The 14,520-nt window shown below is 38.9% G+C and overlaps 1 protein-coding gene across 28 annotated transcripts in view; it reads right to left on the bottom strand.

The window, feature by feature from the left end:
• Nucleotides 1-14,520, bottom strand: part of DLG2 (discs, large homolog 2 (Drosophila)) — a 1,063,278-nt gene that overhangs the window by 117,549 nt on the left and 931,209 nt on the right. Inside the window, exon 1 of one of the 28 annotated variants that reach the window (XM_014958302.1) lies at nucleotides 12,967-13,271. The exons of 26 other annotated variants lie outside the window; for them this stretch is intronic. The gene's annotated coding sequence lies outside the window, so the exon portion shown is untranslated. Of the gene's footprint in view, nucleotides 1-12,966; nucleotides 13,272-14,520 lie in introns of those variants that run through there. One more of the 28 variants, XM_014958303.1, reaches the window with a different exon arrangement.

The raw sequence follows: 14,520 nt of genomic DNA, 5'->3' as shown, positions 1-14,520 counted from the left end.
GAAACAGACCAAATCAAAGGAGACTTCTCCAAGCAATAATAATAATAATTACTTACATATCTCTGACACCAGGATGCTAAAGGTGAATCTATTCTGAGAATTAGAAGACTTCTTATCTTGTGAATTCTATCTCAGCTCCTTCCTTTTCAAAAGCCTCTCTCACCCTTGTCAACCTTTTCTAGTTTCCGCCACAGTTTAAATACAATTCAACGAATGACCTATGTCAGTGACTCTCCTTTTTTTCTCCCCTCATCTTTCTCGATTTCTTTGCAATCTGATTATGCCAAAAGCCTGGAATAGTCTCCCACAATCACCCTGTTTTCATGAAGCTTGTAAGAATTTCATAGCTTTAAGACTGTCATCAATTCTTGTGCTTGTATATACACATCTTTCTGCTTATTCATTTATAGTGATTGTGTAACCTGAATTTCTAAGGCAAGCACACTGAAAAAAAAAAGGGATTATGAAATACTCTGAAGAGCAACCATTGCAAATGTGACAGCTGCTAAGAATCACTATGACTTTCATATTCCTCCTTCCCCCAGAGGTTACTATTGTTGCTGGCCGAGGAAACAGCTGTGGCATGCTCATGAAGGGCAGAAAAGGCCTGGAGAAGGCAGAATTGCCCTTTGGCAGTTTGATATCTCGCTGGAAAGCTTGTCAAGCTTATTTACATTTTAATTTGCATGCCAGCCTCTACGAGAATTTATATTCGGGTTCTGCTTTAAAGTATCTCCTTCACTATAATCACAACGACCTTTACATGTCTGTCCCCATTACCCTCTGGGGGCTGCAGCCCCGGCTGGCTGAGCCCTCCACAGGACTCACAACAAGAAATGCCAGGCTGAGCATGACATTTATCCAAACAGTTGGCTGCTCGTAATGTAGCCTTTTCTTAATGGTGGTTTTTTTTTTAATTATTATTATTTTATTTATTATTTCCTGTGGGAGATTAAAGAGTGGCATGGGCAATGGTCACACCTTGCTAAAGGAAAGTGCTAAGGGAAAAACCCCTTTTCTATAAGACAGAAGCAAAACTGGCAGCGTGCATCACCTGACAGTGGCTACCCCTGAGAGCAAAGGAGGCAGGAAGGATGAAAGTGGGCATGACTGATTACTATTGACATTATTTTTACCGACAGACTGACAGCAGAACTTGGCAGGATTATACCCACTGGCTAGTTAAGAGGAGCACTGCCATAAACATGCCCTGCTCCAAATAAATCAAGCACAGGCACAGAAGTACAATGCATGCATTAGCCCCCAGCCTGTCAAGCTGCTACAAAAATATGTGGTCTTTCTTACTCCCAAAATAATGTCAGTGGAAAACATACACAGATTATGCAAGGTTTTATGACAATTACCTCTGTTGTACCTTTTGGCTGCTACAGAAAAGACTCTAGTGAATATATTTTGGTCAAGTAAAGCTTTCAAAGCCTCTAAAGTAACCCTGTCATACAGAATGCTGGTTTTGCTGTTACTGGCTGATCCCAACTTTCTAATGAATTCATCGCCTTGGGATTTCCAAATACAGAAGCATTGTCTTCTCAAAGTTATAGAGAACACCTCTGGGGATATGGATATTAAACAATTTCTAAGTCCATGAGTCCTGCATTTCTGATTAATTTTCATATAGATAAGAAAATCTTTGTACCCTGTAACTATGAACACCCATTGTAGGAATGAGGCCAATGTGGGCCGTATTGTTTAGAGTTACATGAAGTGCTGTATTTGGAGGAAAGGAGGACTCTGTCCTAGGTCACATTGCATGGACAGTAAGACCTGAGTTTCTGCACATATCTGCTTTCTGGGACCATCTCAGAGTTTTATTAATATGTTCCACAGAATCACAGGGAACTTGATTTTCCCTGTCTCTCAAGTATTGACTTTAATGCATCATCACAGAATCACACATTAAATAAATAGCATCAAGCCTGAGTCAGTGTTTGCCAGTCTCTCAGAAGAATTTAATGGGAATGTCATCAGGGCAATACCTGAACTTTTACATTTCAAGAGTTAATTTCAAGTGTTTAGATAGCAGTGGGGGTAGCCTTATCAGTGGGTAGAGAAGATTAATGCATTATGTCTGGGTGGACATAGCAACATTTCTTCATTTTAAGGTGGAAGAAAGTCTTGACTTCAGGCTTGAGGAGAACCACAATGCAGGATAATTATGAATTTTGCATCTCCTCAAACTTGTAGACGCAAACTATATTGGTACCAGTCCTTTCTGTTCCACAAGATAACATGTGTCCATGATAAGAGAAAGAAACTATGCAGTTTTTATTTGGTTTTGACCACTTTGAGGTTTTGACTGGTCCTTTTACTGCAGGTCAGACACCCTTTATCATAGGGATCTGTCCAGGATACATCGATCTGAAATGCCATGATTTCTGGTGGATGACACCAGTCTGTAATTTCAGTGCTGGAGGTTTCTGTCAACTTCTCTTATTCTTGATCTGCCATGGATTCTTAACTCAGCATGTTGACCTAAGAGCAGAATCTGGCCTGGCTACGTGATGGCTGAGCTGAGGATCCGGGAAAGAAATGGATCTGTGAAACACAGTGACGATGTCCCTGTTTGAAGCCTTGTCATTCTTCATCACAATTTTACTACAAAGTTTCAAAGGCATCAACATGGACAATGCCAGAAGAAATAAAAAATTCTTGAAGGGCTGTGACATGCTGCCTACAGCTGAAAGGAAACTAAACTTCTGAAGAGATCCAGGATCAAAGGACCTGGGAAATGTCAGTTGGACGGTACTTCTATCATGTTACAAGCTCGACGCAGCAAGTATGGGAGAACAAGCTCTGCAACAGATCAGAGCCAATTATCAAAGTAATCCCATTTGGCCATAAAAATATCTAGTCATTTAATACTGCTAAGCCTTGTTTGTAATCACAGAGCTTAATGAGAACAACTTACACTGAAAGGAAAGAAGGGAAATCTCTGGAGTAGAAAGGCTGCTAAAGAGGACGTTAACAAATGCAAGTAAATTTGAGGTTTTAACTTCTTTTATATAGGCCATACTCTATTCATAGAGGATTTTTTTTTTAATCAGCCAAGCCAATGCCGAAGCTGGCTTCGAGATTATGAAAGCGAACTTTTGTTTTCATACTCTGTGCCATGTAGGCAAGTCTCTCAATTAAGGAAAGGTTTCTTTTGTTTGAATGAGATTCTGTTTAATTTCTGGCAGGCAGATTTCAGAAATAATTACCATCTATAGAAGGATGAATAGCAGACGAATCTATAATTCTCATTACCCACCAGAATTTCAAAGTGAACTTAAATTCTAAGCAAGCATTTGGCAGATCTGAACAAAGGGGAAAAGATATTGGACAAAAGCAGTGTTGTTTAATTCAAATCTTGAACAAGAAGAATGATATTTAGCAATAAGTGGGACCCAACATCTGGGAAGAGCCTGAGAAGTATTTTCAGAATACCTAGAAGGATTCACATGTGTTTGAGAAGTCTGGCTCCTCCTTGCCCTGTTTAAGGCATGTTGGATGTCACACCCCAAACACTAGGGAATGGTTTGGTCAACAGTAGACATTAGCGTATGTATTGAAGATTTCAGCCAGCTTACATTGTAAATTCACGATGGAGAGGAGTGAAGAAGGTGGATGTCAGCAGTTCCCAGTGAAAAGACAAGAGGTAACGGGCACAAATGGAAATATAGAAAATTCTATTTGGACACCAGGAAAAACTTTTATATGCTAAGGATGATCAGATACAGGAAGAGCTTGCCCAGAGAGGTTGTGGAGATATTAAAAATCTGACTGTGCATAGACCTGAGCAACCTGCTCTTGCTGATGCTGCTAGAGCCGGGGGTGTTGGGCTAGACAATCCAACTTCCTTCCAGCCTCAACTGTTCTGTGATTTTGTGAAACAACGGGTCTAATTTGAATATAACTCCAGGGCTATATTCAAATGTAATACACAACCAAACCTCATTCTTTTCTTATACTTATAAATACAGTGCTGGTAAACCCCCCTGGCCAAATAATGTATGGTTAATAACTTCAATCCTTTAGAATGCAAAGATCATTAGAATAAATAAAATATTACACTTAGATGTACTAGTGTCCCCTGGCTCACATTATCCTCCCTGGTGACAGTGCTGTTGAACAACTGGGTACAGCAATATAAAGGTTTAATATCCGGCTATAGTTAATATCAAATGCCCTGATATTGGCAGTGCCCACGATGGCTACAGGTCTGTCAGCATTTTCAAAGCTTTATAACAGCCATAAAAACTCATGGAGTATAGAAATGAGTCAACCAGTACTTATAATTGCTGGCATTTAGCACCAGAGATGATGACTAAGAATCTATATTTGAAATACCTGGAGTTGGTGGAGTCCAAGTATAAATCCTGGGAAAGTTCAACCAAGCACTACATTTTTGTGAATTAAATACGCTGAGCTGTGAGCAGCTTACTGGTTGTAGAACTTTTAGGCAAGCACTTAAAACCACATTTATTCTGCACATGCACTGAAAACATATTCAATTATCTTGCAAAATGAGTATTATTTTGACTTGGTTTTCCCTGAATGCAGAATATTGCCATGTTTGGCATTCAGCTTCCTGCCCTTTCATCAGCAAAGGTGGCTGCATTTCACATTTTCAGAAATAATGTTTAGGAAATTCCCTAGAGCATCGTTTTCAATGGCAGATGTCGTGTAGCTTGACAGCATTTCAAATGGTCTTTCCTTTCTGCTTTAACCAACTCTACAAAAAATTAAGTTGAAACAAAAATTAGTATCAAAAGGTCTCAGATGTTTCTCTGTCAGAGAAAGAGCTTCATCTAAAAGGGTGTTTCAATATTAAATATCAAATTTATTTATATATAGCAGTTTATGCTGTGAATCTATATGGCAGTTATTCAATTTATCTAAAAAAATTGCTGATATTACAAACAACATGCCAACACAATTTACAATTACACTGGTTTTTATAAAAAAAAATAAATATCCTGATGTATTCTGCAAACTCAATGCAGTATAAACATTATATATCAATGGTATCCACCTCAAGGGTGTCAATCACAATTACAGAAGTGCTGCAAGTAAATAAAAGAATTAAAATTGTGCTTGATCTGCAGATTTAGTAGATTGATTTAACTAAAACTTTATCTGAAAGACCTACAGACCCTTCCAGAGTCACACTTAGCAAGAGACATATCCACCAGAAGATGATGGTAGAATTAGATGTCAGCCAGATGTTAAGGCAGACATTGACCACCTTTGTGTTTTGAGGCTGGTCTTTGATTTGCATGTTTTTAGGTGTATGGAAATGGTGTAAGTAAGATCAGAATCAGGTTCTGTAAGTTTCCAGATTGATGCTTAGGCCTTTACAATTTCCATGATTCGAGTGAATGCCTTTAATAATTGCAATCAAGTTATTTACTTGCATGTTAAAATCAAATGGCTAATTTTTCCCAGGAAAACCAGTAAATTAAATATGTTTCTTCACTGAAAAATCAAATTTTTATTCTAAATTCAATTTGCCAGAAGGGATACGATTTCTCAGCACAGATATTCAAACATTATCCCTTCTGCCCCTCTTTTCTCCCTGCCTCAAGTGACAGTTTGGGACAAATGAAAATTGAGAGGGAGGAAAGTGAGGAGCAATGCTGTAAATAATTTGGCAACCAACAATTAAAAGTTTTTCATCATATGTTTCTTGGTGTTGTTATTGAAACTTTAACTTTTAAGCTGGTGCCGTAAATCCGAATGCTTTACAGCAATGCAGAAGCATACCTTTTTTTCAGCAGTATCCGCCTATGGTTTTACTTTCTAATTTTTAAATGTCCTCTCCCTTCTACAAATATTTCTGTTTATAGTCCAAAAATAACAGCAGGAATAAGGAAAAAAGAGTATATATATATGTAAGCTGAACAAACTGGACTTATTTCTGGTATTTTGAACCTCATGTTGACATGAAAGATCAGGCATATTTTGTCTATATTGTATCCTATTAAAATAACTATATCAAAATTCAGCATAGCCTGGGATTTCAGGTAAGGTAACCTAACCCTGGGGTTAAAAGAACAGGTAAAAGAAATGCAGAAGACAAACGTGCTATTGTTTGTATAGATTAAAAAAAAAAGCCAGGTAGCTGATTAATTTGAACTAAAACAATTCTTAATAATTTCTCTTCCCATGTTTTAAATCCTAAAAATACCTCTGATAATAAACACAAATCATTAATTCTTGATCAAACATTTTTGTTAGAATTAGTTGACAGACCTGCAGACAGCATCTACAGCCTAAGCTTGTTTCTTCCTCCAGTAACCAAGCGTACCAAAAATAAATGGAAACAAAAAATGTCAGTGTTTCAATCTTGATAAGTTTACATGCTTCTTTGCTCAGCTACTGACTCACACTTCATATTAAATATCTCAAACATTTGAGGCAAAATGTTGGATTTTAAGGCTTATGAATAGTATAGGGCAAAAGTCAGGCTGCTTTATGAATGGTAGATAAACATGAACTAAAATTTCCACATGCGCTTCACAGTAATTCCACTAGAAAATGCATAAAAATATGGAGTCCTACCGACTTTCTGCCCTCCAGCCCTTCTACTTTTTTCATGTCACTGCCATTCAATAACCATGCACTTACATGAATTTAATACAAACAAAGCAGAATTTGTTTACAGCTCTGAAAAGCCAGGTGAAAGCTGGCTATGAGTGTTCTCATTTCAGCACTCAGGTGTGAGTAGCAAGAAGTGAAAAGGTAAAAATAAAGGAAGATATCCGAGTGCAAAAAATTTGCACCACATAAACTTACAAATGCCAATATGTAATTGCTATCATAAACGTATCTGTGCTGCTCCACAAAGTTGTTTCAAGAATGTTGTAAAACTAGATCAGTCTACCAGTATAACTCAAAGATGACAAAATTTGAACTGGAATAGAAAAAACCAAACATGAGCAGCAAACACATTAGTTTTAGAACATCTCCAAAAAGTTTTAGGGTTTTTAACTGACTAATTGTGAAATATTGTGAAATGAAAGTAATTCCGTGCCTGGAAATCCTGTTTTGATGTAGGACTGCTATATTCTCTCTCCTCTGAAACTCAGGTCTGTGTTGGATGGGTATGTTTCACGGAATTATTTAACTCTTGTGGTTGTAGCTCAAAGAGGAGAAATACAGGCAACTTCTGGTAACAGCTGAGTTTCACCGAATGCCACCTACTAATAATTTTACTTTGCATTTCTGAACTACAGCCCAACCCAAAGGCAGCAGCAGCCAGTCTACACTGTCACTTCTCTATGCAATATCTATCAGAAACACCCACCCGACAAAGGCAAGGATAGTCCACGGGACATTAAGCCGATAATAATTTTGCCCATTCCCAGTGTTCCATTTGGGAGAACAGACTCCTTTCTCAAGGAATATTCTGGTAGTGGACAACATAGACAGACAAACTGAGATTAACAGTGCTATAAATACAGAGAGAGTGAAGTATCATATACATGAAAAGGTACTGTATACTAGGTTGATGGTATTTATACCTTATTAAAACAGCTAAAAGTAGGGTCTTTTGAAAGAAAGTAGAGACTTTCTTTAGTGAGTAACACTTTAATTACTTTTCTTAGACACTTCTAGGTAGAAACATTTGCTCTTTAGCATTACTAGCTGCTCTGAATGTTTTTTTTTTACTAGTTGTACACATTACTGAACATAGCAAAAATGCTTCTGAGAGTACAATTTAGCTAAAATATAGAAATAAATAGCTATAAAAGAAAAAAAAACAACAACAAAGTGAACTGATTACAGTCTGCCTGGCTAGTTCACTTGTTCAGTTTTCAGCATGTGGCTGCACACAACACAGTTCAATCAGTTCTTTATTATTTCATAATGTTAAAGGTTATTACCACAACAGAGAAAAGGGATAATAGCGGGTTCTTAAATTAGCATTTGCTTAGCTCAAATGCCAGTGCTCTAATCTCTTTCGTTAAAACCTAGCACAAATAGTATCGTAAATCATGCTTACAGAGTGGTGGGTTTCTGTTGTCTTCCAAACAAGAAACATCACATCGGGAGTACAGTCATCAATTAGAAGGGACACACTCTGCCATGTCCCACTGTCACTTTGCAGGGTCTTCAAACACAACACACTGAGCAGGGTGATGTAAGGATGACATTAACTCTCAGGGTTTAAAAACTGTTGTCGATTCAGATTACACTCCCGCCTGGCTAAAATAATGGGAGATTTCTGCTAACACTAAGAAAGTATTCTGAGAATGAGGGCTCCAGCTGAAGTTTTATCAGGCTGGCTTTTGAGTGAGTGCATTGGTAATTCCCAAGCAGAAATATGGTGATGCCATAAGCATTTTCCTGTAGTACAGAACGAAAACTGTATATTAATATTAAGCTTTACACCACCAATTAATTACTTGCAGTTCGCACAGGACAGAAGATAGTACACCACTGCCACAGATGAGCACCACTCCTGTTTGCATAGTGGCAAGTGGAGCGACAAATGTTCTCCATCTTTGATGATTCCAGGCAAGACTCAAAACTGAGAAGCAGATGAGCAGCATGTATTTAAGAGTGCTTTCAGCCTGCAATGTGATGGTGTTACAGCCGCTTTTATATAGGGCTATCTAAGAGGATCTCCACAGAATTTTTGTTCTTCTACACGTGGTCATGATGTGGGAAAGACTGAAAGTGTTCATCTGGAGCAATGCATAGTGACCTCCTGTGCAGCTCATGCCTGGGACATGTATCTAATACTAGTTGCAGAATTCAGAGTTGTAGTGCTTCTACTAGAGCTGATCCTGAATATGACTTGAATCCTACACCTCTCTATAGGGGCAGCTTCTCCATAGGCTGTAACCGTTCTATGGTGGACACACAGCCATAGCAACCAGCACTATTCTGACCATTCATGTCCCTTGAAAACATGGAGAAACCCCATCCAAAGCTGACATGACAGCTTGTCTATTGAAAACCACCCTTGACCGACACTGTTTGTGTTGTTGATCGTCTAGACTGTGTTAAATGCCACGCAGAGCATTTACATCAGTTCATTTCATTGACATCTGGCTCCTACTGATTTCTGGTGCTGGATTCTCCAGAAACAGCTTTGTTACTCCGGAGCACATTCTCCTCACCTGGGAGGTGCCAAGGACAGACAGATCTGCTTGTTGTCTTAACCTTCTGGCAGAAAGGAAGGTGCAGGGGTTATGCACCTTGCTTTTATTTTTTTTCCCCACAGTGAAGACTATTTACACTAAAAGCCCTTTTTTTTTGATTTTTTTTTTTTTTTAACTTGAAAATAATGTACCCAGATGCCAAGACACTGAGTGCCACTACACAAACCAAGCAATTGCATCCACAAACAAATTAAACTTAGCATTTATGAGATGTAGTTTGCTTATAAGTGAATCTTTCATTGTTTTCATAACTTGAATATCCTCTCCTGCTTGTACTATCATACAAGTTCTAAAAAAAATCCAACTCTTCTGCAGGATGAGACCTTTGCATTTATTTCGCTCCCAACACAAAGTACAGACCAACATCAAAGAGCACGTTGTGTTTATGAACATACTCTCTCTCTGTGCCAGTTGCCAGGTTTGTTCCTTTCATGCACTGAGTGTTTGATAATCCTTTAAAATGTTGTTTCTCTGCCTTTCTATCTGGACATAAACCCTACTGTTTTTCATTGACCCATTCCCATCTTTTATTCTATGATTCTACTATGTTCTGCCTCTTCCCTGCCATAAGTTAGGTTGACTGTTCCCAACATTCAGGATACTATGTGTCTTAGCTATCATTCCAACCCACTTTCCCACTGAAGGACTTCTCCCTGAAGCCCATCCCTATGATTGCTGGTGTCTGTACAGCTTTCATTCACACCCATCATGACTACCGAATTCAAACCTGAGAATGCTACAAAACAGCATGCAATGCCACTTCATCAGTCTCTTCAATAAAAAGTAAGAAGAGATTTAATATACTATAATATAGTATATTAAATATAGTATATTCACTTATACTAATATACTATAAGTAAGTAGTTTTCAATTCTATGCACTAGAGCTTTCTGTATTTGAGAATCAGCTTTATAAATGTATTCCTTTATTTAAAAATATAGTTTGTTTGTGTACGTGTGTACTTGACAGAGGAAAACAGAGGTGTTGCAGGCATACAAATGTGAGTTTGCACACTGCTGCTGCAATCTTCAGTCGCTTTTGACACAGACAAAAAGCACAGTTGCACAACTTACACAGGCACACATTAGCTATATTTACTGCAAACTGAAAAATGACTCTCCAAAGAGTAATGTTGGGTTATCCAATACTCTATTCCACCAAAAATGTTGCCCATCAGCTGCTATGGGACTTCACAGCAAACTTGAAGGTCAGTAGACCTGAGGTATTTCAGACCAAAGAAAAAAGGAAAAAAAGATCAATTCCAAAGCTAAGGACTTTTTTTTCCAAGATGTTTTCCCCCAGGCTTCTACATTTTATACAAAAGATAATCTGAACATAGATGCCTTGACTGGTTTCAGCTGTAGCCAAAAGGCAAAAGCTGAGAAAGACTCCTCTTGGAGAGCAGATTTCTGCTACTTGAGAGTGCTGTGCATCAACCCTAAAATATTATCTCTATTCAGAGATGAATAGGAAGCCAACATGCTTCTTGGAGTTGTGGTGTAGAGCATTTCCAGCAGAACATATCACTAACCACACAGACGACTGTTACCTGGACCAGCCCTGGTGACTAAGGGGATTTCAGGCACGGTGCTCCACGGAGAGCACTGCCATACCTCACTGCGAGGTGGGAGGCATGGATCACAGCAACAAACTCACATCCAGAAAAAAACAACTGTGCTCTCCAGACCAGAGAGGCTTTAAAAGACAATTCCCAGTCACTGCTCTTTTTCCTTCAGCAACACTCTCAGATTGTGACCACAAAGGAGCAGTGGGCACGCACCCAGGATAAAAAGTGATCTTTGCCACCTCCCCTGGCTATTTTCCATTTGATTGGCCTCGGTCCTATCTGGACCGAACTTCAAAAAGCTGGTCTCATCTGTGCCCAAGCCTCCATCCTACTGCCTGCAGACTGAACTAGTTGGTAGCTTAATTTATTGTGTTATAACAAATAGTGAATCTGGAGCTCCGGTGCCCACAAGAGCCATATGCCCATATCATAACTTTCTCCTTTTAGGGTTGCTTTTCCTGTCCTAATTTATACTTCCTCAGTTACAGTACATACATTTACATGGTTAATGTTCAGCTTGCTGAGATTACACCATAGTGATGCATGCAATATAAATGCCTAGACAGATGGATGCAAAATCACAGATTTCTGAAAGGAGGAGAACTTGCAAAGCCAGAAGCTCACACTTCAAGAAATCTCATTTGCTAGCACAGGGGTCACTGAAAATAGATCTGAATGCTTAAAAAGCAGTGAAATACTCTTAAATAAAGCACTGCTGACAAAGGTATATACTCTTTCCTAGAAATAGGCTCTAGTCTGTTAGGCTGCCAACAAATGAGCTTCTTAAGAAATTCTGATTTTTTCAAATTGATGACTTATAAAGAGTAAGTGCAAATCTGTTCTGCAGAGGAAGTCTGTGGCAAAGGCCACTTTGCCAATAGCCTTCCTCTTTAAATAAAAAATGATGCTAAAATGAGACACCTTATTAATTAAAACAGCATCCGTCCTGCAGCTTCGATGCTTCACATTTAACTCATGGAACAGACTATTTCCAAATGAGAAGTCACAATACAAGTTGAAATCACTACAGAGTAAGCAGTTCGGACTGATACCAGATGACAGGTCGCTGGAAGAGAATGTCTCCCTCAAATTATTAATAATACAGCAATAAGACAACAGGTGCTGTTCTGCCAAGCCCTCTTGATATTTTGATAAAACAAACTCTCCTCTCCAACCCACAGAGCAAAAAGAAAAAAAGAACAGGCACAGAGAGACAGGAGCAACGACTGCCCCTGTGCTGATACTGCTACTGATAAAAGGAAAAGTAAAATTGTCACTCAGAACCACCTGCCTCTCCCGGGGAGGGATACAGGTATTGTACGGCAATGCCAATATTTCAGTTTCATAAACTCTGCTTTGCAATTCCTTTCTGCTTAAAACAACAACAACGACAAAATGCTGGCTTACTGATCTTTAAAGGTTACTGGCAAGATAATGTGGACAGATATTAAAGGAGCTTGCTTGAAAAGATACAGAGGTCGTAATGAAGAAATTCATAATTAAAGCAAAAAATCTAAAGCTGGAGAAATTTAAAAAGTAATGCATATGTTATAGGAAATATACATTTCCCTGCCTAGCTGTGCTATATCGCGTTTCTTACAGTTTGTTTCAAAGTCTCCCTTTGCCTTTCATCTTACACGTTTCAGCACTGTTGTTATGCAAGATGGGGAATCATTCATTTTAATGTGATACTAAGCATATTACCACAAAAACAGAGAGGCTACCATTTTACTGATTGTATAATTAAAAAGCTCTACAATAGAAATTATTGCAGCCCCTGGCTGCACACAAAAGATTTAATGCTGCATCTGAAAAGCCACATGTACATAAAGGCAAAGAATTTGTAAATGCTTCTGATTTTAGCATTTTCTTTTTCTTCCCCTTGTTACAAAAGCCACAGCTATCACTCTCTTTAACCGCTAATAAAAGCAATTTAATGACAGGTAGATTTGCCAGTTTGTAGCTTCTTTGAACCCCCAACACGCTCACTAAAGGAAAGTAACTTTAGCTAGAAAAGAGATCCTCGCAGCACTATGGTGAATAATTCATCATTGCATTTTTCTTTTCATCTCATTTTGTGCCAGTAACGTACACAACTGAAAATATTGCAAAATCTAAAAACAACCACAGACAAGGACTTCCAGCAGCAAAATGCACATAAAACTAGCAGGCAGGTTTCCCCAGCTTATATAATAACAGCTTTAGCTCAACAGAACCCCCATCACTCACCGAGGACTGAATTCACTTGAACAAAAGCAGAGCCCAGTCACCAAACGCAGCTTCGCAGGACTCTTAATGCGAGATGCTCCTGTCTGCCGTTCAGTTCACACTTGCCTTTATAACTAAGCCAACCAACAACATTCAGTTGCTGAACCTGATGAATTATAAAACGGTAGCTCCCAGACTCTCATATTTTACATCACAGGGGGTGGTCATCCAGCATACACACTGCCTGTGTACATATATTCTGCTATAACTCATCCTGATAAACACATCAGCGCTGGCAGCAGTGACAGTAATTGGTGCTCAGGATGTACAAGCACAAACCAATAGAGCACACTCCCACCTTCTGCTCTGTGCCACATCTCTACCTGTCAATCACTGCACCTTGTTAAGGTGGAATGATCAACTGCGCTTCAGGGGAGAAGCAAAACTCGGAGGAGAAACCATCTACCGATATGAATTCCTCACTTAAACATTTCTTAATTTAGTGGTAAATGTAGCTTCAATCTCCTCTAGAAGCAGTTTTCATGATTTTTTTTTTTTTTTGTATCTTCATAAAATCTTCCCTTCTTAAAGACACAGATCTTGTTTAGTGACTAACACATGCTTTGCAACTTCCACTATCATGAATGGAAATTATTCAGGCAAATTCCACGGACATTAGCAAGAATAACCTAAAACCATCACTGTGTACATTTTAAAAGCCTCTTAAATAATGCTGGTAGGTTTTAAGAACGTCCTCTAAGTTATAAATATGTATTTGTAACATTCTTCAGTTCTCTAATGCTTTCCTTTTTTCCATATGCTTGCATTGTTTTTAAAGTTAATGTATAGACACAAAATAACAGAACCAAACTGCTAAAACTTAGAGCCATTAATAAGATCAATTAAACTAAACATTTTCAAATGGGATTAATTACAGCAATAACAATCACAATTGTTGCACATGCCCCAAATTAACACTCACAATTAGCCCCTAACAAGCAAAACTGGTTATAGCAATGGTAATGCACAGCCAGGGACCAGTCACTGGAAAGGGTTTTGTATGGCAAGTCTCTTACGATGGAGACAGAAGTTGCTCTTTCAGAGTTGAGCTCCAGGAATTTCGCATGTGTTTTACACACACTCTAGGCTCTTTGTACGAGCACAGAGCGTGAATGAACGCTTTATTCAGGATGGTTTTCTATTTCTACATCACTGGTGGCAACTCAGAGGGCTCCATTTGGAGCCTGAACTTGATCCAGCTCCTTTCATTCCCCCATTCCTGTAAAACTCTCCCAACATTTGGTACCACGACGAAAGGTTGTGCTTGGGAAGGTGAGCACAGTTGTGTGAGCGGTTGTGCATCACCCGGATGCTTTTCCACGAACAACTGGGCTGAGGAATGCAAATGAAGGCTGCGCCGGCAGCCCCAGGCAGAAACCCAACCCTTCTCACCATCTGGACCGACTGATGTGCGTCATGATGTGGGAACAGGGTGTTGCATTTCATGCATAGCAAAGGCAAGTCCTATATATATCCCTTTCCTCCCGTCCTCAGCTGCTTGTTCCCCCCCCCCCC

The sequence above is a fragment of the Calidris pugnax genome, unplaced genomic scaffold (genome assembly GCF_001431845.1).
Source record: "Calidris pugnax isolate Ruff unplaced genomic scaffold, ASM143184v1 scaffold252, whole genome shotgun sequence".
NCBI lineage: Eukaryota > Metazoa > Chordata > Aves > Charadriiformes > Scolopacidae > Calidris > Calidris pugnax.
This window is presented reverse-complemented; position numbering and strand designations above follow the sequence as displayed.